At 35.8% G+C, this 26,535-nt stretch overlaps 1 protein-coding gene across 3 annotated transcripts in view; it reads left to right on the top strand.

Annotated features, from left to right (window-relative positions):
* Positions 1 to 12,609: 12,609 nt before the first annotated feature.
* LOC150097934 (teneurin-m-like) overlaps positions 12,610 to 26,535 on the top strand; it is a 670,875-nt gene continuing 656,949 nt past the window's right edge. For 2 of the 3 annotated variants that reach the window (XM_090406518.1, XM_090406515.1), the window contains exon 1: positions 12,610 to 13,255. The gene's annotated coding sequence lies outside the window, so the exon portion shown is untranslated. The remainder of the gene's footprint in view (positions 13,256 to 26,535) is intronic. The other variant, XM_090406516.1, reaches the window with a different exon arrangement.

The raw sequence follows: 26,535 nt of genomic DNA, 5'->3' as shown, positions 1-26,535 counted from the left end.
TCACTCAGGTATTTGGCAACTAAATGTTGGCGATGAATCATACAGTGAATACATTTGGCACCACCTCTTTGAAATATGCAGTAAGATAGCGCCCTACCATTGATAGCAACTGACGAGATACTATTCAGAGGGATTTCTTTTTCTTTAAAAAAATTCTTCCAATGCAAGACATATCGATTCTCCTATGCTTTAATTTCCTGGTAAAGTATACTCATCATGTTGTAGAGAGCTGGGTTGTTTTTAAATGCTCACATATAATGAGTCTTCAACGTCCTGGGCCATTTCATCCATTCTTCGTTGCACTGTATTATAGCTCAAGGGAATTTTCTTGATAATATAAGAGGCTGGCTTGTGCAGTATAGTGCGTATGACCTCACTAACAGCTGGTAGGATGAGTTCTTCACCAACATGTGGTTTACCCGATTTATCAATCAGTAAGGAATTGTAAGAGGCACGCAACCCATCATCATCTAATTTGGATGCTGCTGAAAACATACCTGCCAATGTTGGTTGTTTCAAAAATTTTTAAGTGCTTGAAAATACGATAAATTCTTCTTTTTTTACCAGCATGAACTTTTGTCAAATGTTATTCTAGTCTTGAAGACTTAACAGATTCGTTTGAAAAAATGTTTTGGCAAATCAGGCACATTAGTAATGTTTTGTATGCGATTGAATAAAGCCGTATTTCAAATATTCGACATTATAATATTGTATACATTTCTTCTTGATATTATCTGTAAAAAAAAAAGCAACTAAAATTACAAAATTGCTAGAATGCAATTTCTCACGTACCTAAGCCAAATTATTTTTACAAGAAAAGCTATAAAAATACTCACATGAAACCTGCTGTTTTATTGGAACAACAATAATTTGTCTTGTGTGTAATCCGTGTAAGGTACCGACTAGGTATCGAATATGCACTACATCAAATTGCTAACTGCTTGTCACCCAATTCGGAAACAATCTAAAACTGATTTCATGCGTCTCACGTATTTATTGTATTATACAGCAAACAAGTCATAACATGCACGTGTTCCTGCCGATGCGTACTGGACTTGTAAAATCCCGATCACTTGAAGTGCTCGCCCGCCAACACTTTGCTTGTTAAGGTCTGTCATCGGACTTCAACGCCGATCGTTTGTAATTTGCATTTTGTACGTTTCCTTGGAAAATAAAGCAACCATGAAGACCTTTACTTACGTTATACAACAGTTATATCATCAAAATGTTTGATGATAATTTTTTTTTCGGCACCTAATTTTTGTCCTTTATGCTTTCACCGCCCAACTTACTTCAATTCAACGCCCCCTTTTGCTCATGGGACCACTACTACCCCCATGGATTGTTCCATCCCCCAAGTGGATGGTACCGCCCACTTTGGGAATCACTTCTCTAAAAAAAAAAAAGTCAGACATGTAAAAGTATCTCGCATAGAATTGCATTGTTAGAATTACATATAACTTGGTAAAAACTCATATGAATCTAACAATGTTGAATTAATTAGTTTTCGCCGTTATTCAAAAAATGGTAATATTAGACAATGCTAAAGAGATCGAGAAGCTTGTAGGTAAATTAACTAAACCAGTACTCCTAGTTGAGTTAGCATACGTACAAAACATGTTAATACTAAAGTTTTCATTTGCTCCACTTAAACTCACGTTTAGTTAACATAAATCCGCCTAAAAGTTCTTTTTATTATTTCTCAAAAAGCATACACATCACAATATTATCAGTTAAGATCTAAAAACAAAACTTGTATATTAGCAGAAATTTTCCACTTTTTGGAAGTTATAAGAGAGACTAGAACTCTCCCCAAAATGAAATATTATTTCATGTATGTGATAGTAACTACATGCACACGTTGCCATATAAAATGCAGTATTCATCGATGCAGTTGAGTTCACACTTGGTAACCTAACTCTAAACTCACGTTTGCGCATGTCAATCCAACTGTTGGAAATAGTAACAGAAATGACTTCCGAATGCAGGCAATCTTATTTAAGTAAATTGCGCTTGCCTTTATCACCTACTTGGAAGATAAGCAGAGCAGATGCGGCATTCTTTTGAGCCACTAATTTAACCTTCAGCTTAGCGAACAAACAGAACCTCATCTACAGTCAATGACAACATCTTACGATCAGGAGAAGCATCTCGGTTTTGTGCTCCGTACTGCCACTTTCTATTCTAAGTCCAGTTCTTGAAGAGTAGTCCGCACAGAAATGAAGCCATCACATCAGTTGAATTGTGAAGGGGGAGGTGATTTATTCATGAAATGTTTAGCGTTACCATGGCAATATTCTCTCCATTCACAAGTTAATACCTTCTAAACAGTCATTTCTTCCCGGATAAACTTGTTCTGGTCATTGCTTGGAGAGTTTTCCTTCTTCTTTCTCAATGTTTCCTAAGTAAGCTGTTCTTTGCCATCTGTTCTTTCCTCAGCTTCTTCCATCTGCTGGCATTCTTGTTCTCCACTGTTTGCCGAATAGATTTTTATCAGTTGACTCCGAACATGTTACCTTATGGGAGATCACGGTCGCTTGTTTGACACGTATTGGCTTTTCTGTCTTTCCCTCTGTGTGTGCGTGGGGGGGGGTGCCACACACAGTCTGCAGTACGCCGTGCTCATGGGGTGTCTTTAGTATCACGTTTCTGATTACACGTTGACCTTTGTATTTTGCCTTTTTTTTTTTAGCTAAAGGCTGAGTACACAAACTGATACAGCAAACCCTCACATCCCTTATTCCCAGAGGGCGTTAAGAGTTTAACACATTTTTAATTTTTTTTTTTCCCGAGATTCCTCTAGGTAGCATTCACGTACTTGGATAAGTGCATCGAAGAAATTTAAACATGAGCTTGAAAGAAATATCATTTTTATTTTAACATGTACTTCAGTTTAAACAAATGAGTAAAATCCAACCCGAATAGAAAAATTATGGAGAATCGGTGTAGAAGTTAAGGCACAGAATTTTCATTTGAATGATTTTATATTTTTTTTTTTATTCATGGAAGCGATTTAAATTTGTGCTGCCTTGTTGGAGTGACTCAAAATTGAGGTAGGAGAACTTCTACATCAATTGTGTAAATCCTTAGGAGACTCGAAAGAGGGGAGAAATAGCAACCCTTATGACGGGGGATTTTTGCTTGACCTTTATCAATGAGCAATTCAAAATCCGAGTTGAATCGTGCTATTTTATAACAACGCCGTTGCTATCAGCAGTGGGAATTTTCCACTATCAGTGGATGATAACGCTATCTGGCTTCAGTACTCAAGAGATTGTGCAGTTCCAGAAGACTCCGATCTCATGACGGAATATCAGTCAAAAGCATTCTGAAGCTTCGTGACATTGCAACCCACAAAAAGATATTCATGATTTATCTATTGTAAGTTGAAACATCCAGTACGTATTTCAGCAACTTAAATATTCTCCTCCTCCCACTTCAACCACTTTCAATTTAGACATACTGAGGCCTGATTGATAGTTTCTTCATTGGAGTGTAGTCACGGAGCTTAACTATGCCAACATTAATATTTTAAATAATTCTTATAATGATTGCTCCTCTGAAGCAAATCTATTAAGTAAATACGGATGACTTCCCATGTTTCAGCTTTGCTTGTAAATTATCCATTCTTAGGATGAGCTTTATGGAAATGAAAAAGGTTCTTTGACACCATTTTCTTGTGATTATTTCTTTAATTGCATGATAATTTTCAAAACAAAAAAAAAGCTTGTGGTTGAGCTGTGTTGTAGTTTAATTTTTAGTGAATAGGCAATCAAAATTTCATTGACTACTGGTGGTTGCAATGCGATGTTTTCCTGCCTCAGGAGATAATGTAGTTGCACAACCAAGAATAACTTGTTTACTTGGCACGTTCTTTGATTGTATATTTGGAAAATGCTCCTGTATTCCACATGGAATAGGCTAACATCAATGCAGTCACCTTTTTAACTAAAATAAGCTGTCTGACAACTATGAAGAAAAAAACATGTTCGAAAAAATGACATTGTGTCACTTTACGGTTTTTGTCAATTTGACTTGAGATAGTGTTAAGATCTTGGAAAAAAATTCTGTAAGCTCCCAGCTGCACAAAACCTCTTTCATCTTTTCACCTATAGCACATTCTTTCTTTCCTCCCTCTGTCTTTTTCCTGTTCATCATCGTAGATGCGTAGTTGATAAATTGTCACTTGAACTGCTTCCTGCAAGATAACCCAACTACCGACACATTGGGACGACGGCAAGAAGTGAGTAACTTTCTGACACGTGCAGATAGCGTTCTCTTGTCGTCTTTACGTCTCTGTCTTTTGGCCTTCAAACTCCCCCCCCAATTGGCAGATCAGCACGCGATAACGAACATCTTTTGCTGACAAGCAGTGTGTTTCTCAAGCACCCTCCCTCATTTCCGTCTCCAACCCCCCCCCCCCTTTTGGGTTCGCTGTAGGGACGTAGGTACGCAGATACGTTTCTATCTGCCAAAGCCATCTGCAGTGACCTCTTGACCTGTAAGTGACGGGGAAATAAGTAGAAAGATTATTAAACCCACTTAACTGAGATAACAAATGTGCTAACAATGCTGTCTGGTCGAGGATGTCCATTACTCATCCTCCTCTAAACTCTTTATTGTTTTCCACTGATGTTTTCAATGACCAACTCCTCGAGGAAATAATTATTTTTGATCCGTATTATGTTACATTCAATTCCTTAAAGAACTGTACATGTTTGTAATATTTCTCACAATCAGGAAAGGTATAGCTAAGAGATTTGGTTGTGGTAATTAACATCTAATTAAACGTGCGAGACCACCACCAACCTACTTAGTGGTTGGGGTAGTTGCCTGGAAAAATTCCATGTTTAATGTAGGGCAAAATATCCGGATTATGTAACCCTAGCCCACGAAAGGTACTAATGACAGATTCATATAAAGAAAAAAATTAACATGACAAACACCTTACCTATAAATGCTTGCTGGTATATCCGATATGAATATTTTTCCTTTTTATGACCTTCCGGGAGACTGCTTGGTCCCCAGCTATCATGAATGCAATTATGATAGCTGGGGACAAATGGAAAATCGAGACTACAGGGTATTAGAACATGTCCAAATGTAGCCTGCTAAAAGCCCATAATTTCGACCTCCTAACCACATCTGTAAATGCCTGTTCTATTAGGATTTCACGTTTATCATGACATTTGATTGCTGTAAAGACGGGTTTTTCTCATTCGTTTTCTTCCTATTTTCAGTTTTTAAACTAAGGATAGTAAGCAAAATTAACTATTTCCTTTAATATATGGAAATAACTTTTGTCGTTTTAAAATTTTTTTCATTAATTGTGAAAATTTGTAGGGGGGGGGGGGAATACTTAATTTCGAATGTTAGAATGTTTGAACAAAAGTTTATAATAAAGACTTATTATTTTACAGCTTAAAATAATATTTCTTGGTTAAAAAGCAGTAGCACACATCTTACCACTAACCTACGACACGTCGCATGTTTACGGTAACGATGCTTTTTTTTTTTTTTGTACGCTGGTTCTGTTGCTTTAGACTATGGATCTCTCTTACCCGTCAGACTATTATAGAGAAAGCAATAATTTCAGCTTACTAAACATGGTCTCTACCATTAAAAAAAAGTTTATAAGAATTAATGTTAGACGTAGGCTCTTGGGGAGTAGTGGTCCGAGGCTTTATGTGATATCCAATGCCGGAAAAAATAAATTATTAAGCTTGCATTATCTCCTTGATTTGTAAACAATGTTCGTTACTTCCTCCAACCCAAATGTCACCTACAAACGTAATTTGCCGTGAACAGTGCCGTAATTTTATTAAACTGTTATTAAGGCTTTCGAAATATTGACCGCTTTTAAATTTGTGCCAGGCAATACTCGTTGGCTCATCCATTTATTCCTATATATGTATCCTCGTGTTTACGATCGATTTCATGTCATTCGAAAAAGTGTAGCGGAGATAGTAACCTTTAAATATTTCAGATGTATTCCATCGATGTCTTAAATACATAAACAGAAAAAGAAAAGGGAGTTGGCTTCTGTTGCAACATTCGACTATTTCCCTTTCTGTATAGAAAACAGAAGTTACGAACGTGATTAGAATAGAACAATAAAATAAGGAAAAAATCAATCACGGTGATTCTAATTACAAGGGTTCTCACAACAAAAAAGATATTAGGAACTTAGAAAAATCAACGTGAAGCGTATGAAAAATAATAAGGAAAAACAGAGGAGGTACACGGGAAGCTTGAATTTATGTCAGTGATGAATTATGTGAAGTTTTTAGTTTATTCCTTGCTAGTTTACATAAAATCGAATGTTGGACGTCATTATATGCACCCAACCCTCGATTAACGCGGAGAAAATGAGGGATAGACAGGTTCCGTAACAATTAAATATCTAAAATAAGTATTTTTTTAAAATAAATTTAACACTTTATATATAGAATAAACAACAAAATTTTAAGAATAATAAAATGCACCATAAAACAAAACTGTTTAAATGATAAATTATTTAAATAACGGTACGGTGTATTGTATTGGCGGCCTGGTTGGCCGAGTGGTTAGCGTATCCAACCCAAAGGCTGTGGGCTTGAAACAGGGCATGGATGTTTGTGATTGTCTGTGAAAATACTAGTGGCGGCGGTAGATGGCGTTGGTGTAGTTCCGGTTCGTTAGTTGGTGGATTAAGTGGCAGGGATAGAGTTGTGGAGTGGGTGCTCTCCCTCGATGAGTCTTTGGACTCCCTGGAGGTATCACGTAATAATATACTGTATACAGCGATGTTCCTTGTATTATTTTCAAACAGTTTACGTTAATACATAATACAGTAGTTAATGGACATATCGATCATTTTTAATACAGCGCGCACACACACACATTTTTTTTTGTTATTCTTAAACTGTGATATACCAAAATCGTGCACTTCAAGTACCGTGTAAATCGAGAGTTAGGTGTATAACATAACGACTGAGCTAATTAAAACCAATCAAGGGGTTTCTAGACCAGACGACGCCATAGGAGAAGCATATAGAGTTTCTCTCTCACAAACTCCGACATTTCTTCCCTCATGGATGACTCAATTATTTTTTTCAGTTTATTAATAGTCAATAATTTGGTCAATACTAATAAATTGCGACGTCCCTCGTGATACAGTTAGCTGGATGTAACTGGATCGCTTCTATCGCCTGACTCTGATGATGACAAGCAAATCATGTATTTAATTTATGCGTTATCTCCCCACCCCCTTAAGTTGATTGAAACGTTTGAGCAGGTGGAATATTTAAGTTATTTTTCGCCAAGTAAAGTCAACCCCAGATTAACAATTCGACAAGATGTTTTAGCATTTTTTGGTGTTTTAAATCTTCCCGTGCCATTTATAAAGATCCCAGCGCATTTTTTGTTAACAATTTGACTTGGAAATAGCTTATTTAATACCAGTTAACTGTCTTAAGGAGCATTTCAGCAGGATCTTAAATAATATTTCGAAAAACCGCTTACGCTTCTTTTCAACAGATCACTTGTCATCGCTGTTTTGTTTCATTGGATTTATAAAGAAATTCTCCGTTAATTATATTGCTTTACGAGCGTCAAGAGCTTCAACTCCACCTTCAAATAACATCATTCTATAAGCTGCATCATTATAAGTTATCTGAAAAGGTAGATGATGGAGTCGGCTTTACAAACAAAGTAGTCGTTTTGCGATTCTATTAAAGAAAATCTGTGTGTATAAAAACGGAAAGAAAGAATGCCGCAAAAATAATAATAATAATAATCACTAATCATATTGAGGTTTTTGAAATACAATTTTTCTTCATGCTTGTAAAAATGCATGAACTACTTTTGAATGCGCAGTAATCCCTAATCCCGATTATATATCTTTTTAAGTCCAACAATAATGAGGGATTTAAGATATAAACTGTAATCCACTTAAATTTGTTTGGATGTTGAATTCATGAATAAATTTTAATAATCAGCTTAACTCGTAGTTGCGTTAGGTCGTTATTGCAAATAATATTGTATAAAATTCGCAAATCATTACCAGTGTGACGTAGCAAGTTGAGCACTCTTGAAAGTGGTGCCGATAGCATGGCAGAAAACAGAAATAGCTGTTCGATACTTCCCAAAGCATAATCAGCAGTTAGAAATTTATAGAAGCGAGTTATTTTGTGATAAGCACATTTGCAGTACTTTGATATCACTCAAGGTCGCTTAATAATACCATTCAAAGCGTGCTATTTAACTATACAGCAACATTCTTTCCAGTTGATATCTTTCCCCTTTCCCTGGGGAGGTCAGGCCTTTTTTTTTTCTTTGCACAAACTCTACACGATATACGGTTACATATTTTGGGACGATATCCCCATTGGTTGGAAAAATAACTGGGGTTCGAATCCCGTAAGGTTTCAAGTGAAAATCCCTTAAAATGTTGGATTGTCTTATACTGAAATGGAAGCTTTTCTCTCGTCAAAATTAAGAGTGACTGGAGATCACGTTCAGTTGATAATTAACTACATAATTCCTTCATTTGTTCTAGTATTCCATGGAACACATACTATGAGGATATTAGAATCCAAAATGCTAGGCGTATATTCGCCTTTTGTTAGTGCATTGGTTAAATTTTTGTTTCCAACTGTTGGTTCTCGTCAGAGGCCAGGTAGAAACCTTTGAGTACCATGGAAGTTAGATGTCAGAGTTACATTCTTCATAAATGAACTCCAGGTAGAGAACGTATTTTTAATATCAGGATATAGAACTATAAAAGGTTTAAATAGGCAAATTAATATATAATGAGGTATATTAAAGATCCGCAGTTTTTTTAGCCAAATAAAATGACAGGTTCTGAGGAACAAGTTGTCTTCCTTGGTCCATTTCGGAAAGAAGTCGGAGGAGCCCAACAGAATAGTTTTCCTTGCTAATAACCCAAACCGGAAGAAGATACAATTAACAAAGTTAGCACGTGTTACCGTTACCATTGGTTACCTCGGTGTATTTATAACTGGTTTTTTATATTTGTTTTTTTTCTATATTAAAAAAAAGTCTAGTTCTTTCTTTATATTGCATTATAAGTTTCACAATCTTTCTATGCTTGTAATGGTCGTTTACTATATATATATATATATATATATATATAATTATATATTATATTTTTAATATAATAATATAAACACGTTTTTTGTCTTCGGCTTAGCGGAACTCGGGGGACTAGGGGGATTAAATAGACTAGGGGGATCTCCCCCCCGGGGAGCCGTAGGCGCCAGGGGGGGAGATCCCCCTAGTCTATTTAACACACACATACACACGTGTGTGTGTGTGTGTGCGCTAAAGATACCAAGAATTTTTATATATGCAAAACAATGTTTTGCGCGTGAAATATATTCACGTCGCAGCTACTTGTATATGGAGGCTTCATATCACTTGCCTTAGTATGTATCCTAATGCAAACCACACCCCCTTTCAGGCGTGTATAATGTAATGCAGTGCATAATGGGAAGGGCAATTACCCAGACCGGATTCGACCTTTATTGAGGTCTCTTCAGTGGGAGCCATACCCGTGAGAGATACCCAGGTCCTTATAGTCCTTATAAGGACTGGCTTAAAGGGGCGAAGCAAGAATGCTTTTCATATTCCCCGTTATCTGCAGAGGACAGTGTAGGGATAAGGTGTTATTGAGCTATTAAAGCTCTGATCATGGCAGGAGGGTAACAGCAATAGCCTAGCCTCATTTAGAACTTCATTGGCTACAGCATTGCCATCCATTACCCTCCAAGGGTATTGGATTGAATGAATCATTCACTGCATCTCCAACTCAGATACCCAGGTTGAAGTAATGCAGAAGTCATATATATCTCATGTACAAGTAGACAAAAGGTGCTTGACCTTAATAAAAATGTCTGGATTACAGAAAGATGTAGAAAGTTTTTTACCTTGGGTGTAAAATACGTTAAAGATACCGAGAAATTTTATACTTGGTTTTAATCCTTTTTCTAAGTAAGCAAAACAAAGTGTTGCGAGTGAAATATATTCACGTCTGAGCTACTTGTATATAGAGGCTAATCACTTCATATCACTTGCCTTCTGGATCTACTAATTCTTTGTCAACTGGATAGAAGCCTGCAATTTTCAGTTTTTCTGAAGACTCTTACAGGCCATTATAGTCATGCAGAATCACACCATCATTCTAATAGCTTATTACTTGGTACCCAATTAGCCTCTACATACAAGGAGCTCAGACGTGAATATATTTCACGCGCAAAACTTTGTTTTGCTTACTTGGGAAAAGGATAAAACCAAGTATATAAAATTTCTCGGTATCTTTAACGTATTTTTCACCCAAGGTAAAAAAACTTTCTACATATATTAAATCTTGGCAACATACAATACTGTTAAATAAAAAAGATCAGAAGAGGGCGAATGTACACAATATTAGCTGCAGGAGCTCAAGTTGTGATTGCACATGTACTTATCCGAATCCTATTATTTTCCATGCGCCGTACCTTTACTTGGGTTATTATTCTTTCTTTGTCTTCCTTCAATGATTTTTTTAATGTTTCTTCGTGTCTTTATATCATACGGTATATCTATCAATGAAATAATAACTTCACAGAGAAGGCGTTGGCTTATTCCCCCCTCCCCAGTGCTTGATTTTTAATCGCGCTTTCAAGTGTCTTGGAGTTGGCAACCATCCAGTTGGTAGTGAGCTTTAAGTACACTTCGGACTTAAATCCTCCCTTTTTTCTGGGAATTAAACTGGATAGAAACTCCTGATGGTGGGAGAGAGTCAGAGAGATAGAGGATAGATCGAAGAGGGGAATCATTACAAGAAAATCTACCCGTATAAACTGAACATTTTTTGAGCCATTTATTGAAAAGAAATGAGTGGATTGTAGGTTGTATTACTTTAACCTTATAGTTTAGACAGTAGAGGGCGCTCTTATGGCTCTTGATGGAGATGTCAAAAGAATTCGAAAAACCCAAGACGAATACGTTCAAGCATCAATTGCAGTGTTTGGCTTTTTAAGGCGATATATTGAACCGATACAGAAATCTCCTCTGGGATTATTTTCGGGACGTTCAATATAATAATATAAACATTTGTATCTTCTTATGTAGTTCCTTTAGTTTCGATTCTTCTTTCATGGGAAAGAATTGACACGTGACATGTTAATACGATGCTCAAATATGGCCCATTTGTTTTTTTTTAGAAAGAACACTTAAAAGAAGTGGAGACGAAAAAGAAAGATGTCGAGTTAGTTAAAATACTAGAGAGTATGCAAATGACCGATAGCATACTGTGTGATAGGATTAACGATTTAATTATTACTAATTATTTGATTGTGCCTTTTCTTACTCGCAAAACTAGAAAAAAATGCACAATCCTAATTGTATTATTTTTTTTTTTGCTTTTGCTATTCCATTTTACTGTTATCCCTTAACCTAATTATCGCTCAATTCAATGTAAAAAGATAAACAATTAAATAAAATTGTGTAAATATAAATGACTAACTTAATATTTATTTGAATTACTGCTTATCCTTTTGTAACAATACGTACGTTTTAATGGCAACAATCGATTACCTAATTGTTAACATAATGATGCCAATCCGTTTAAATTTTTTAATTTCCATCAGCAAATATCACAAAAGCCGTTTAAATATTCCTGTATTTGACACAAGCCACGTTTGAAAACGTATTCTACTAATAGCGATATGCCATGACAAATTGAACAGTACATTGATGTTGTATTTCAGGTTCATTTCCCTCATCTCTTCTCCTCTTAGATATTTTGAGGTTTCCTCCTCGATTACTAGAGTTCTGCACCACTGGCTGGTATAATCGCTAACCCCCCCCCCGGGTTTCGGATATTTCGTCAGAAGCTGTGGATAGTAGAGATGCGTTGCATGACCAAAATAGTAAGTGGTGCCAGCAGGATAATGATAACAACACTAAAAAATTCCCAACTACAGTCGAATATGGCCTGATATTGTTGGCTGTACGTCTAATACGCCCAAGAAAGTAAAATAAAACCGACACTGATGGATTAGATGGGTTAATAATTATAGTTTATAAATGGCAAACGTAGCAACTCCAATGCAAATTAGCATCGTTTCAGTTGTTTTAATGCAACTATTCGTAGGCTTAGCGCGTCAATTCAGTTGTTAGTTGTCTGTTAAGTTTCGGGTCTGTGAACGTTAAATGTACTAATATCGCACTCCTCCCATATCCCTATTACCCCCCGAGAGTAAATTATCTGACGGGGGAGAAATGGACTGGATATCTCTATTATAGTCGGAATGGCTTCTGTTTCAATAATCGAGTGACACACGGCACTTTTCGACGTATTTAACTGTAGGTACGGAGATTTTATTGTTCAGGGACCGTCACACAATTTACTCCACTCTAATCTTCTGAGAGCAAAACGTATTTTTTTTTAAAAACTGTGGTCCCATCACCGTAAGCTGAAATAGCGGTTCTCCTCATGACCACTTTCCCACGCCTCCCGTCAATAATCCTACCTCCCCATGCACGGTAGTAGTGCGTTCCTCGCGAACGCCATAAGCGACACATAGATGAAGGAGAAGGCCTGCAGAGGTGGTAAGAGCGCAGTTCACTGTCTGCAATAACAACGGAGCATCATCTTCCTCTGCATGCGAGAACAAGGTGGTGTTCTTACACAGCATCCTCCCAACCCGAAGCATCTGGTTGAACATCTCTGTCACAGGGGGGACGTTAGCACTCTTCCGTGAACGCTCCTGTCTTTGAGATTGCCAACAGTACGTGCATTCCCACTAGTTTCGACAGCTTTGGAGTTGTGCTGCTGCTACTACTGCTTGTCGGCGAACCGCTAGTGTCCTCGTCGCGCCGTTTCAGAAGGAATATTAGTGAAGCATTTGTGTGGACATAGTTTTCCGGGGGCTGTGCGTAACTCCCCCTCCCATCCTCGGTTTGTTTTCTTTTTTTCCCCCTGTTTTTTTTTTTAAAAGAAAGGAAGATTTGGATTTTGAGACCCCCCCAGGAACCATTTTGAACAGTGTTCTTGTGACCTTCGTTAATACGTTTTTGGCTGTCAAAACGCAGGACTATTAGAGGCAAAGGAAAGGTACCAGTTTTTTGATCTTTAGCGTATCCCATTAAGTTTGAACGTAGTTGTAATTGTTACGTGTGCTCATCTTATTTTGAAGCTGGTTGGGAACAATGTAGTTCTTTGAACTGTAGCTTAACCGAGTCCATTGTATCGGAGGCACGTGATCAGGTTTGTAAATTTATAGATTAATAGGCGTCGCAGATTTTTTTTATTTTATTTATTTACTTTAATAAATGCATGCTTGTAATACTGACTGATGTTCGGCTGTGTGTGTGTGTGTATTTTATCTAGTTAAATTTGACTTGTTAGTATGACTATTTTAAAAATGACGACGTGTACTGCACATACGTTAAATGTTAAGTACTGCGCATCTTATCCTAGATAGGAAGTGAACTGTTGTTCAAAACAGCTTAACATCGGCAACCGAACAACTTCGCGTATGACTTACAAATTAATAAGACATTACTCTCGAGTATATAAAAAATCTATGATGATCTTATAATTACTTAGTAATATAAGCACAATAAACTCAAGTCGTTATATTTTTGAATTTAACAAAATATTTATGGTACACCTTTTAATTAAAATTATAACAATACTAAATATAGTGCTAAGAAACAACCAAATTAGGGTTAATGATATTCGTTTAGAGTAACCTTTTGTTGTTTAGTGTTCTTTGAACTGGCAGTACCATGATCTACTCTGCGTAGTTTTAGTTCTAATACATATACATATATTTTTTTAAAATTCTTAACACAGTTAAGTTCTTAATATCTAATTTAAAAGACCGGATACCTTTTTTTAATATATTAAAGGTGTAGTAACTCTATAGGTTTCTTTTGATAATACATATAAGACCTATTTGGAGCATGTTCATTGATCTTTAATTTGTACCATAGATCTTTTACCATTTTTTTCTTTTTTTTTTTTTTTTTTTTTTTGTACACAGAGACGTGTCTAGTTAGCACTTGACAACCTGCGCATTAGTGTGTTATCTTGCATTTCAAAAAGCTATCATTATGTCGTACGTAAGAGGCATTGATTATGCATCTGTTTAGAACATGGCACGCAATCGTATGAGTTTTTCTGTATTTGGGAGGCGGATGATTGGGGAATGGTGATAATCGTTTGGTCCCCAGCTGCCAAACTCCACTCAGCATTTATATAGTTGACCTAAATTAGGGTGGGGTGTTAATCTTCCTCTAATGTCTACTTTTTTTTTTCCTCGGGGAGGACAGTTATTAACATACACCTCATGGTACTGTTGTATCAAATATAAAAGGACACGTTCGCTCGATGCCTCAGACTTTGCATCAGTTTAAACCGTGATTGCCGATGATTTTAGGAGAACATCTGTCGTGACCTAGTTCCCTTTTAGGCAAATAAACACGCCTTCCCTTTTAAGCATACACGAACAGAAAGATGTCTACATGGTAGCCTTCATTCGTAAAAAAAAAAATAAAAATAAAAAATAAACTACCACAGTTGACTTGCCATGGCTCCAAAAAAAAAAAAAAAAAAAAACCATTTCAAGGCAACTGTATAGGAAATATTTGCAAATAACTAAGGAATAATGATTGCAATGGATGCACATCGGACGAATACTTTACCGTTGTATAGTTAATATTGATGTCGAACAAGAGTTGAGATAGTTGAATAACCATTACTCAGAGCTATCAGCGATGTGCTAACAATACGTAACATGCACAACCGTAGATGTGTACCAGTCCACGATAAAGTACTACTGATTATGCTTGTATAGATAGAAATCGAGGCCTGTAATATTGTTTTCATAAATATAGCAACCATTGGTAACTCGAAGAACCGAAAGGCTTGTGTGCTGCTATCTTTTTTAAACTAGTTTGCAACTGCAGGTACAAAATGATGACTGGTTAAAGGTAGTTGAATCTGGTGTTATAGTAGCCAGAGTCATATTTATTATATTAACAACTAAAAGAAATCTATACAAATTCCTCCTAGTCGGATTTTCAGAATAGATAGTTTAGCCGAAATACTGGATAATGTACTAATCCATACTAGTTCTCATTTCTAGTGTGATCACAGCATAATGTTGAAACTGTTCCCTTGGGTAGTTCCCTAGGGAAAAGAAACTGTTTTAATTTTAACCTCATATAAAGGTATCCTGGCGTTTCTACATTTACTGATGGAAGGAAATTAATTAGAATGAGATAGGTATATCCTTGCAAGAACCTTCCGATCACATTTAGATAAGCTAACTGTGGGCAGCGCTTTTAATAAAATTCAAGGCAGATTTCGATGTCTGTATTATCATGAAACCATGTTCGTTTACACACTGGAGTCATCCGTGTATGAAAAGCCATTTCTTTCGGGATGTTTGCTTTCTTATCCCCTTCTGTATCGCGTCACAAATGTAAACAAAATCAAAGTATATGGTTTTCAAAATTTTTAGATAAATTTATTTTCTCTATCGCAATTGTATATAATACAGTATGTTTTAATAGTATAATATAATACTGCCTGATTTTTGGAGCAGAGATTATTTTTGATACCTAATTTTTAAAATAGATTTTTAGTATAATGAGCAATTACTTTGTGACTGTGCATCACTTACTGCATTTCACTGTTTCTATATTTTCCGCCCTGGTCACAGCACATTTTTTTTCCCCCGATAGCATCCCCCTTCTCAAGGGTGACATAATTTAAAGATGAGGTCATACTTAATCAGCGTTATCGGGTTTATTGACGTCAACTGTTTTCGAATTATTTCAGAGGGGTGTTATTAAATAGGCAAAAATTATATTCAGGAAGATTTATATATTGATCTGTACAAAATATCTTTTCAGTTATCATATAGAAGCTTTGTATAATACCGAGCTAATTGTATTTATAACAAAAAGACATTTTTCTCTTTGGTTTTTATCCTAAGCGATGTTATCATCTTATATACCGAATAGTTATCCACAATAATTATTAGTATTAAGTTGGTCAATGCATATTTAAATATTGCTATCATAAAATATAACCTTGTAATGTATTGAAAGTAGAGAAAGTATAACTGTATTAGCAACCTACTGCATTGACACAATCTCCTCCTCGATCCTAAAAAAGTGATCTACAAAATGTATAAAACCATGAATGTAAACATTAATTCATTCAGTGTCCAATTCTCTGTTTATCTACTATTTAAATACACCTGTAATTAATGAATGTTAGCTACCCGATTATTTTTTTCACGTTAGAAATGTTTACAAAACTCGTTTCTATTTGCTATCTACTTCCCTGTCGGATATCAGCTTGTTTGTCTGCACAAGCGACACCAGGAAATATTACCCAACTTGTATTAGTGACAGCATTGCAATATCATGTGATGAAAGGACGCTGATTTCAACCAGACTCGCGAATCTCTATAAGATCAAAGAGGAGCCTTTATTTATGCACGCGGTATTACTATTGAATCTTGCGTATGTAAATTGAATGGATCTTAGATTTACTGCTAGGTTACTATAACGTAATTGCTTTCATATCTATACAGAGATATTTTCTTTTAATATACTGTGCCCGTCTTTCGATACCATCCCCAAGAAATCGGAGGATATAAAAGATAACAAAACATCTCAACCATCCGGGTATCAGAATTCAATTCTTTCGTATTTTATTTCCAACCATGGCGTTTATAAAGTATGAAACTGTTCGGAGTGCTGATGCCCGATTTTTAATCTGTATCAACGCATTTTTTTTTCTTCTTTACTGGATATAATGGATAAAAACCAGGACCGTTGAACGAAGAAAAAAAATGCCCCTTTTAATCGGAAACACACATAGCTTTTGAGAGAGAGAGAACGGTTCGCATTCTTTTGCGTTGAAAGAGAATTTTATATTATATGGGTTTTCCTTGGAAACTAATGAGGCGTTTCCATAACTACCAAGCGCATTTCACCCCTTTGTAATAATGACAAATATGTTCTGATTGCTCCTAAGTGGATGATTGATTCTGACATTCGCCGCAGTTCATACAATCGCTGCCCAATTTGATCCAAATCATAAGGAAATAGAGGTTGTAACTATGAGGCAGTCATTATGACATTTGTTCGATGCTATGGCATTAACTACGTGCAGCTCCATCTGATGCATTCAAGATAAATTTTGAAAAATGTATTTTTTGTCTAAATCAGCGCTTATTACTAAAAAATCACAAAATTACATGTCTATCTGGTTCGGGGACCCGTATAATTATACTAGCCAAAAATATATTTTTAATTGCTTCAGTGATACACGCAGTGTGGCTATACTTGGGCGCCTACGATTTTATAACCGTATACGATATGGAGAAATAGATGCAAGAGTCGCATATATGAACGAACTAGGATTATTCTGAAAGCTGCATTATCGTAGGAAATATATACGCCTAAGTAGAAACTTATTTATTAGTAAATAAGACCTACGAGATTGAACTCTAGATTTATCAATTTAGTTTGAAAATATATCTCTTGGCTTCGTCGTCCTCGGGAATCCTGCTGTTCCAAGTGTAATGTGTTTACGGTATAGTACGTAGGAGGTTCTTCTAATTTATCAGCAGGAGATATTTTGACAGTTTCTTTTTTTTTTTTTTCTTCTGTCAGTGCCTAAAAGCATTCCTGCAGATGGAACTCAAGTCAAACACTTTGAGCTGCCAGGCTTATTATAGATCGCATTTTCCTAGAATTAGGCCTACCGATGGGCGTAACCCTTTTTGTTTCTTTATTCGCTTCAAAAGGCTGTCATTTCAAAGGCAGGGGGTCCTCTTCGCAGTGCACTTATTCACATGTGGATCATTTCCACTCCTGTTATTAAAATCACTCAGGGAAGCAAAAAGCGTGGCGAACCAACCTATGATGGAATGACTGAGGTCAAAGTTGACGAGAGCTTTGGTCAGCAGATGTCTTTCTTCGCACGTGCGCGTACGCACTCCACGTACTCGTTTTTCAAAATGAGGTCTATTAGAACACAGAATTTAACTATTGAAAAAAAAATGGACCTTTTCCCTGGTGTTCTATCACGTGCGACTTGTCAGTAGCTGACAGTCGGTTGGCTACTTTATGTACAGTGCAAATTAACAATATATGAGAGAGAGAGACTTCGAATAAATGCTGATGTTTAAAACTCTAGTTCTGATCTCATCTAATTGTAGGCTTAACCATAGCAATTAGGCTCACTTACTGGTTAAATACCTGATCAACAAATGTTCAGTTTCAACGGAGATTCCATGAAAATTCATCGAAAAAACACTTAATCGAAAGACAATTCATCGAAAAAACATTTCACCGAAAACGTTAACTAAAATTTCATTAAATTGATCCAACCAAAGCGGAATTATCAATATCATTTCGAAACCTTTTTTTTTTCGAAAATGTTATGATAAAAGTGATCCATTTAGAACAAAAAGTGAACCTTGCAAACAGCTTCTTGTACCGACAACTTCTACTAAGTCAGAGAGTTATTGTAATACATAATTTGGACACGTGATTTCTTTGTTGTCCCGAATATAACTGAACTGGAACGGTTCGACGTTTTCTTGTAAAAGTTTCAAACAGCGAATTTGATTCAGATTCGCTATTTGAAACTTTTAGTCCACCCATAATAATTCTATTTGAATTATTATGGGATGAATAAAATTCATCCCATAATAATTGCTGTATTGAAGTCGCATATTACTAGTAGTAACAACAATAATAATGGAGCCTGCGTTGGCTGGGCTTTTCCTCCGGGTAACAGGCAAATCAGTCCTATGATTATTGGACAAGAAAGAGAATAAGAAACCATATTGTTCTCTAATTATTCCCTCTTAAAGTAGCATTGCTTTCTCACTCTGCACGGTTCGGTGTTTGTTCTAAATGGATCACTTTCATCATAAGATTTTCGAAAAGTTTAAAATTTTCGGTGAATTGTTCATTCGACTAATTGCCATTTCGATGAACTCTCTGCATACCTGGACGGATGTAAAGAATAGTTCAGCTTGCCTTATATATTGTTTTCTAACAATATTTCGTCATGCTTCGGGATAAGTTCGTATATAAAGATGTTAACAAGATGGAGAGAGGGCGGGATGTAATATTTAATACTTTTAATGTCGCATTGGTGAATGTTCCTTATGTTATATACTTGAGGGAATAAAACGTGTGTAAATACAAAGAAAAGATGGCAGACATGTTCTTTCCACTCTGATATTTGCATCTCCCTCAAATTTACACAGACACACGGGCAGGCGCGTGTATCTTCCAAGCAAATGAAAATTACTGTACCAGATCAATCGAGACACCCTTAGACATTCCTGTTTGAGCAAAGAATTCCATTACAGCGAGTTTGCCCTTGGACTAAAGGGTGGTTTGTGTGGAAAAAAAAGAAAGAAAGACGGAATGAATTTAGGGGAGAATAAATCATTTACCTTAAAAGTACCATTCCAAACAATATTGTGGATACAAAGAAATCTCTTAAAGGAATTCTCGGTAAGAAGTACACACTGCATCATTTATTTATCTGTGTGGCCTCGTAACGTAGCAACCAGCGTGGCAGTCTCTCTGATCCACGGCATCAGCCCTGAGTATGGTTGCGCATAAAATCTCCATACATCAACATAAGGATGCAAAATAATGTGGGGTGGTGGCATTAAAAGGCTCTGTTATTTGGTTCTATGAATGAACTGCTTGCTCGTTTAATTTGCTCCGCGCGTAAATGCACCAGTCATGAGACAACCGTTTCGCACACAACAATAATTTGTCACCAGAGAAATCGGTACGGAATGCACGAGACCATCTGTATCAACGATGGAACTCTCTCCTCAATACTATTCAACAGTTTCTTCAGAAATGTATCTGCACTTCCTTTTATAATGGTCCGAATTTTTTTCCTTGCGTTGTTTGCATTTTAATACACTTACATTTAAATAGTTCCTAAAAAAACGTCCGCCATAGTATGAAGTGGGTCTTTAAGCCTAACCTTCATTTATTAATATAAAAAAAAAAATATATATATATATGTAATCATGAATTGAGTTTAATGGGCCCTATTGTTCATAAAATATTAAATCATGGAGGGTGACAATGTCGTCAAAGCAAAGTAACATACGCATTACAAATGTTATTACCGCTAATAATGGTGACACTAGGTTTAATGACGGGCATTTCTGTAAAATTCAGTTGGGCCAATAAAATAAAATTGACGTAAACAGGTTATGAATATCAAAATAAGAGAGCGGAGATTAGTGAGGCAGGCAGAAGAGGATGCCTACCTATTATCATATACACGAAACGATGTATGTTTGAAAAGGGTATGTTACAATGACGTCACATCCGTTTCACTTGCACAGTGGATTAAAACAAGGGAAAGAGTGCCTGCTCCATCGTTGATACCAATGCGTTATGGAATAATATTTTATTTGTACGTATGAAGATAAAATATTGCGCGATTTAAATGTTATGAACAGTGTCTCAAAATGAGTATAAAATTGGCCACAATTGTTTGATCAGGACAAATGTAGTTAATTTTATTTTTCTCTATTTTAATGTAGTTAAAACATGCTAATTTGTTTGCTGTTTTGAAAGTAATGCAAAAAAGAAATCTCATATTTTAATTCGTTCGAATAATAGGAATAAAAAAAAAAATTACAAAATTTGCTAATGTTGAGTACGGTATTGACGTGCTGTGCCTTTCATCAACAATCTTTGTTTATTATATTTAAACAATTTTCTTTGAGCATACCGAACATAAGATTGAAAAGCCAATTAAGTAATTCCAGAAGTTTCGATTCTTATGCATATATATATATTTTTTTTTAAATTCAGAGGCCGTTCACTAAACTCCAATTGTCTTTGTAAAGTTGTACTGTTTACCCAAGAGATTAACTGTAGATTGTTTCGGCAGACAATAAAATATCATAAATTAATTGAGCATCTAAAAGCAAGTACAATGACTCAAAATCTGTATAAATATTTAAACAAACAGGCCTTATTCTTTGTTTAAGATTACATGTTACGGTATGCTTTTATCAAAATAAATTGTTTACACAAAGTGGCAGTTCAAAGGCACTACGGAGTGATTTTTTACGATAAAAAAAATAGCATGAAAGGAAATGGCACGAAAAATGAAGTGATGTGTTGGTAGGGCGCTGTGTTTTCTAATTTGTGGAAGAGTACACGTCAGATCACGTGATCCAAACGGTTTCACATGATTTAAAGACATGACTAAGCTATGGAGGCTCCAGAGATGCTGTCTAGAACATGAAATAGATTGTCTACACCAGTAAAAATAATACGGACTACCGATCTATAGGCTAAGCCTATTCCGACTGCATTTTAAAAAAGACCTGCAATAATTGTATCCAAGAAATGACTTCCTTCCATAGCAGTTCAACCACTACCACGAGAACTTGCCCCCACCCTGTTCTTTCCGTAATGTACGGCTGTTTTCGAAATGAGAATAGTGGAAGGTATCGTCCGCGTTTCCGAATTGTGCAAATGCCCGTGCCAATTTGTAGCACACTTGTTAGTGTCGAAAGTCGGAACCAGCTGTTAAAGGCACGTGACATCTCGGTGACTCATCAAAATCTTCGCTGTAAGCCGATGCTGACCTCAAACGCGGGTGCGGCCTAAGGAAAAGATAAATCATTAAGACATGGGAAGCAGCTGCAAGGAAAGCCCTTAAAGTATCTTCCTCACTCTCGCCTAACGACTTCGCTATGCTTCTGTATGGAGAGCTTTCAAGATTTTCTCAAGTGAGTCTTTTATACCCTACAGTGATTTCCAAGACGTTGATGAACCCATTTTTGAAGACTTTTTTTTTTTTTTTATTCTTGTAGGCGCAGGTAGAATATAAGGACGTGCGCATGCAAATAATGCTAATTTTTTTTTTTTTTTGAAGCCAAAGTAGTTTCAATCGTGATATATTTGATGAGGATACCAATCAAAAATTTAACTATGCCAATATAAACATGAAAAAAAAAAATCCGTAGAAATAAATGACGTTAGTTAAGAGAGATTTCAATTCCATAAGCATAAAGAAATATATTTGGGTGTTTTGAAAATAAGAAAAAAATATGAAAAGCGAATGCAAAGTGGGCTAAAAGATACACGAGCTCTGCAAGTATTCCATACTTACACATCTTCAGTTTCCTTTCGGGTTGCCATGACAACGGTAACTGACCTTTTCTATCCTTTCCGGTTATTTTGAAGGATGATCAGAGCATAAAATGTCACCATCTCTAGTTCTTTAAAACCTCTCTTTCCAAATGACATCTTTATGTGAACACAAACGACTTTACTACTAGATTTAGGCATCTTTATAGCCCTTTCCCATTTCTCTTCCACTCACTTCTACGGTACTGTTAGTATCTCGGATCATTTAAAAAAAAAAAAATTGCCGTTGCTTCTTAAATAGAACGTGTTTTGCCGACATTTAGGAGCGGAACTTCACTTTTAATATAAATAATTTGTACCCTTAACACAGCGAGTAAGAAAGATGCCATAAATATTTTAAAGTAAATGAGGTAAAGTATACACCCCGAAAGGCTTTAAATTGGCATAAGCAAGATATTAAAATGTAGAATATTATGGATCCGGGTATATTTTATAGCTAAGTAGAGAATTTCGAAATTTACCTGAGTGCGAGAATATTCGGCACATGCATTGTTTAGAATCCTGCTCAACATTGTCGCTTTCTGCACATCTAAATAACATGTGACATAAAACATTATTTCAAATTCAAATAGTTCTTAAAAGAACTGGGCGATGGACTGAGTCCTTGACTCTTTATCCCGTCATCTGAATGAAGTAAATCTGTGTGGATGGAGTGTTATTGAGCTAAAAAGCTATAGTCATGGCTGGGTAACGGCAATAGCCGAGCCTCAGTTAGAACTTCATTGGCTACAGCATTGCCACTTGTTACCCTGGAAGTCCTAAAAAGGACTTCTCATTTTTCGCCAAATTCAAATACATTACAAGAATCCAAATTTAATTAATCAATTAGTGAATCCTTAGTAGGTGTTTAACCAAGCACTAAGATCTAAAGCCAAAAAAATTAAAATTTGTTACACAAGTCACTATTTTAGAGTATATTATAGATCTATCTATATTTTATAGCCAAATATGGAAAGAATCTTACATTTGGAAATTTACGAGATCTTATGCGAGTATCATCGGCACTGGAATTGTATTTGCTCAGACAGAAAATCTAAAGAGTGTAAAAAAAAACACTGTTCTATACCAAACTTCAAAAATTAAAACTTTTCTATATTTGTCTCTAAAATATAAATGGATCCATAATAACTTCATTATTTTATCTTACTTATGCCAAATTTGAAGTCCTTCGACCCCATTCTTTAATAATTAATGATGGATTAATTTGTTTTCTTTGTCGTCTTTCTCATATTTTCCGACGAATAAAACAACAATCCGCTTTTAAAAATTTTAAACAATGTGGTATGTTCAGTAAACTCTCATTATTGCAACTTAAAAATGTACTTGATTAGACATTTAACTTAGTATACCATTCAGTAGATCAACAAAGAAGTAATTGTTAGAATAATTTGATTGTTGATATTTCTGGCTTTTTTTACCAAACGATTAGCGTTCTACTTCCCCAATTAAGATTTTATATTGACGTTGAAATGTTTACAATATAGCGCTATACCGAAATCAGGCTCTTAAGACGACAAACCCTTCATTTCCATGATTTCAACGCCAGTAATGAATAAAGATTAAAAAAAAAAATCTTAAGTAATTAACTCAAGGGTTTGATAAAGTAATGAATTTGAAAGTGTGTGTTGCTAGGATCAATTAGGAGTGTGGCATCTGAATACGGTACTTAGCTTATTCTTATACTTCGGTTACCGTTTTTTTTTTTTTTTTTTTTTTTTTTTTTTTTTTTTTTTTGCGGAACTCATTAATGAAAGAATTGAACAAAAAAAAAAAAAAAAAAAAAAGAAGAGACCTCGACACAGGAATAGTTAATTATTAGATAAAATATTAAGGTATCTTTAAAAAAAAAAAAAAACGGAAAGGATAAATGACTATATTTGAGTAAAAGGTATTTACGAGGGGTTTTGCGATATCCCTGATAAATCGCCTTCTAAAACATTCTGGAGTTGTCTTCTGTATTTATCGTATAGTAAGAACGTTTAGCTCACGTTCAAGCTTCCGGTTGTGTTGTGCATGCCAAATATATCTATTATAAGAGTAGAACGTTAAGACGCATGCGCGGGGATAAGTATACACGGAAACGTCCAACAAATGAGCGAAAAATCAATACTGAAGTGTCTAATTAAATGGAACATGTTAAACACGAACATATATATTAGACAATGTGCTAGTTTCTATGGTTACTGGGTGAATGCAGAAAAGTTCAATGTATGTCAATTTCTTAGTTATTTTCTCAACATGTGTGTGAGAGTACTCTACGAGTCATTTCCAGGTAAGTAATTCAAACAGGGTACATAACTTTCATATTTAATTTTCTCTAAGCAGCTCAAAATTACCTAATTAAAACGCTGACCAATGGTTGAAGAATAGGAATTTTCTGTAGAGATCAGTGAGTACTGTGCTTTCTACGTTATTTTGAGCAGTATTAGAAACAACAAAATTCACACAAAGTATAGTTTGATGTAAAAAAATTGCCTGTTTTGTATAGAAAAACATTATAACTAAAATCTTCTCTAATATCTGTTAGTTTTGCTATTTTTTATCTTTGAAAATAAAATAAAAATTAGTGATATCTTCCAACACCATTTTCTAGTAATAAGTTTTCTTTTTATATAGAATTATTTTAATTTTGTTTTTAAAAGCTAGGGGGTTTGGTTGAATCGAAGGTGATTAATACCCGTGGAGGGTAATGGATGGCAATGCTGTAGCCAATGAAGTTCTAACTGAGGCTTGGCTATTGCTGTTACCCTCATGCCATGATCAGAGCTTTAATAGCTCAATAACACCTTATCCCTACACTGTCCTCTACAGATAACGGGGAAGATTAAAAGCTTTCTTGCTTTTCCCCTTTAAGCCAGTCCTTATAAGGACTTTTTAAAAGCTAATTGATTACAGTGACTGCATTCTGTGTTCACGGAAAGAAATATTTTTTTCTAGACGTGTGGGGAGGGAGTTAAATTTTTAATTTATTTTAAATTTCACATTTAAAGATAGTTATGGAATTTTGCTGAACTATGGTTGCTGTATGTGGAATCTTTTATTAAAATATCGTTTACGTTGATCTTGTCTCCATGTTAATGTGTATCAGGCTTATACATGTAGAGAATCTCCCCCCTTTTTTTTTTTTTCTGGGTTTACAACCAAAGTTCCCTAAGGAAGCATGATTGAATACCTAGCGCGTTACAAAATCACAAAGAATATTCATATTTCTCAATCATGTTTACCTCCGCTTCGTCTCGCCAACGATGTGCGGTGTTCCCTTTCAACACCGTCTTGGTGGACATTTATCACGTTAGAGAAATCACAGCGTGTCCTCTTGTCCGACTCTATAAGTTCTCCTCCCGTCTAATAAAGGAATCGTCGTAATGCATGTAGACGAGACCTCACCAAATGTCGCTTCTGCATATCATCGTAGCTTTCCGTAGAATCGCCCCGCACAAAGAATCAATACCGAGTGCCAGGGTTCTTGTGCTTGATCGATTGTCATTACTTGCCTAGTTGGGAATAACGGGCGATATTATTGGATGGAGGAGCACAGTTTAAAGTGATTCTACAGTGTCTGAATTCCAGTTTCTCGATCCTGCCATCCCACCCACCCATCCCCCTCGATTACATTCTCTCTCTCCTGTGCTCTTTTCCATTCTCTTTTTCCCCTATGAGAGGTAAATGGTTAGTTCTGACGAATCTCGCCATTCCCCCCCCCCAACATTCCCGCTCCAAATGATCCCTATTAGAGTTGATTAAACAACCCAATATTGTGGAAACGTTTTAAGAAACCTATAAGTGCTTACCCCCTTACAAGAAAGAAAGAGGGGAAAAGGTTAATCATTTAGCTTTATGGGAACTTTAAAGTAGACTTGAACACATCCAGGTGCTCTCTCATCCCTAAGGAGAAATTTTGGATGTTACGAAAAATGAGCGCACTGCGAGTATTAAAGTGGTCTGTTTCTTATTTCGATACTGTTCTTTTTCTTCTTAAAAATGACCTTATTTTTAGCTATAAAGATGCATAATCTTGCAGTAGATTAATCCTACTTTACCTGTAGTTTTTTTTTTTTTTTTTTTTTTTGTCATGCTGCTCCATAAATATAGTCCACTGTAATAACCGTGATATCCGGTGTCTTATTACAACCGAAATGTTTTGTATATTTGATATATTGGGTTAGTAGGATGGTGCAGTGGCAAATCTCCATAAACCTACTCGAGCAAGTATTAATAGACATTCTGTTGCTGGGTTTATTATTAGAATTCATATAAGGGATCGGCTGTTCTGTTGGATTACATACAATTATAGTTCGT

This window comes from Typopeltis vanoorti, chromosome 16, assembly GCF_054136105.1.
Source record: "Typopeltis vanoorti isolate ZY-2024b chromosome 16, IOZ_Tvanoo_1.0, whole genome shotgun sequence".
Taxonomy (NCBI): Eukaryota; Metazoa; Arthropoda; class Arachnida; order Uropygi; family Thelyphonidae; genus Typopeltis; species Typopeltis vanoorti.
This window is presented reverse-complemented; position numbering and strand designations above follow the sequence as displayed.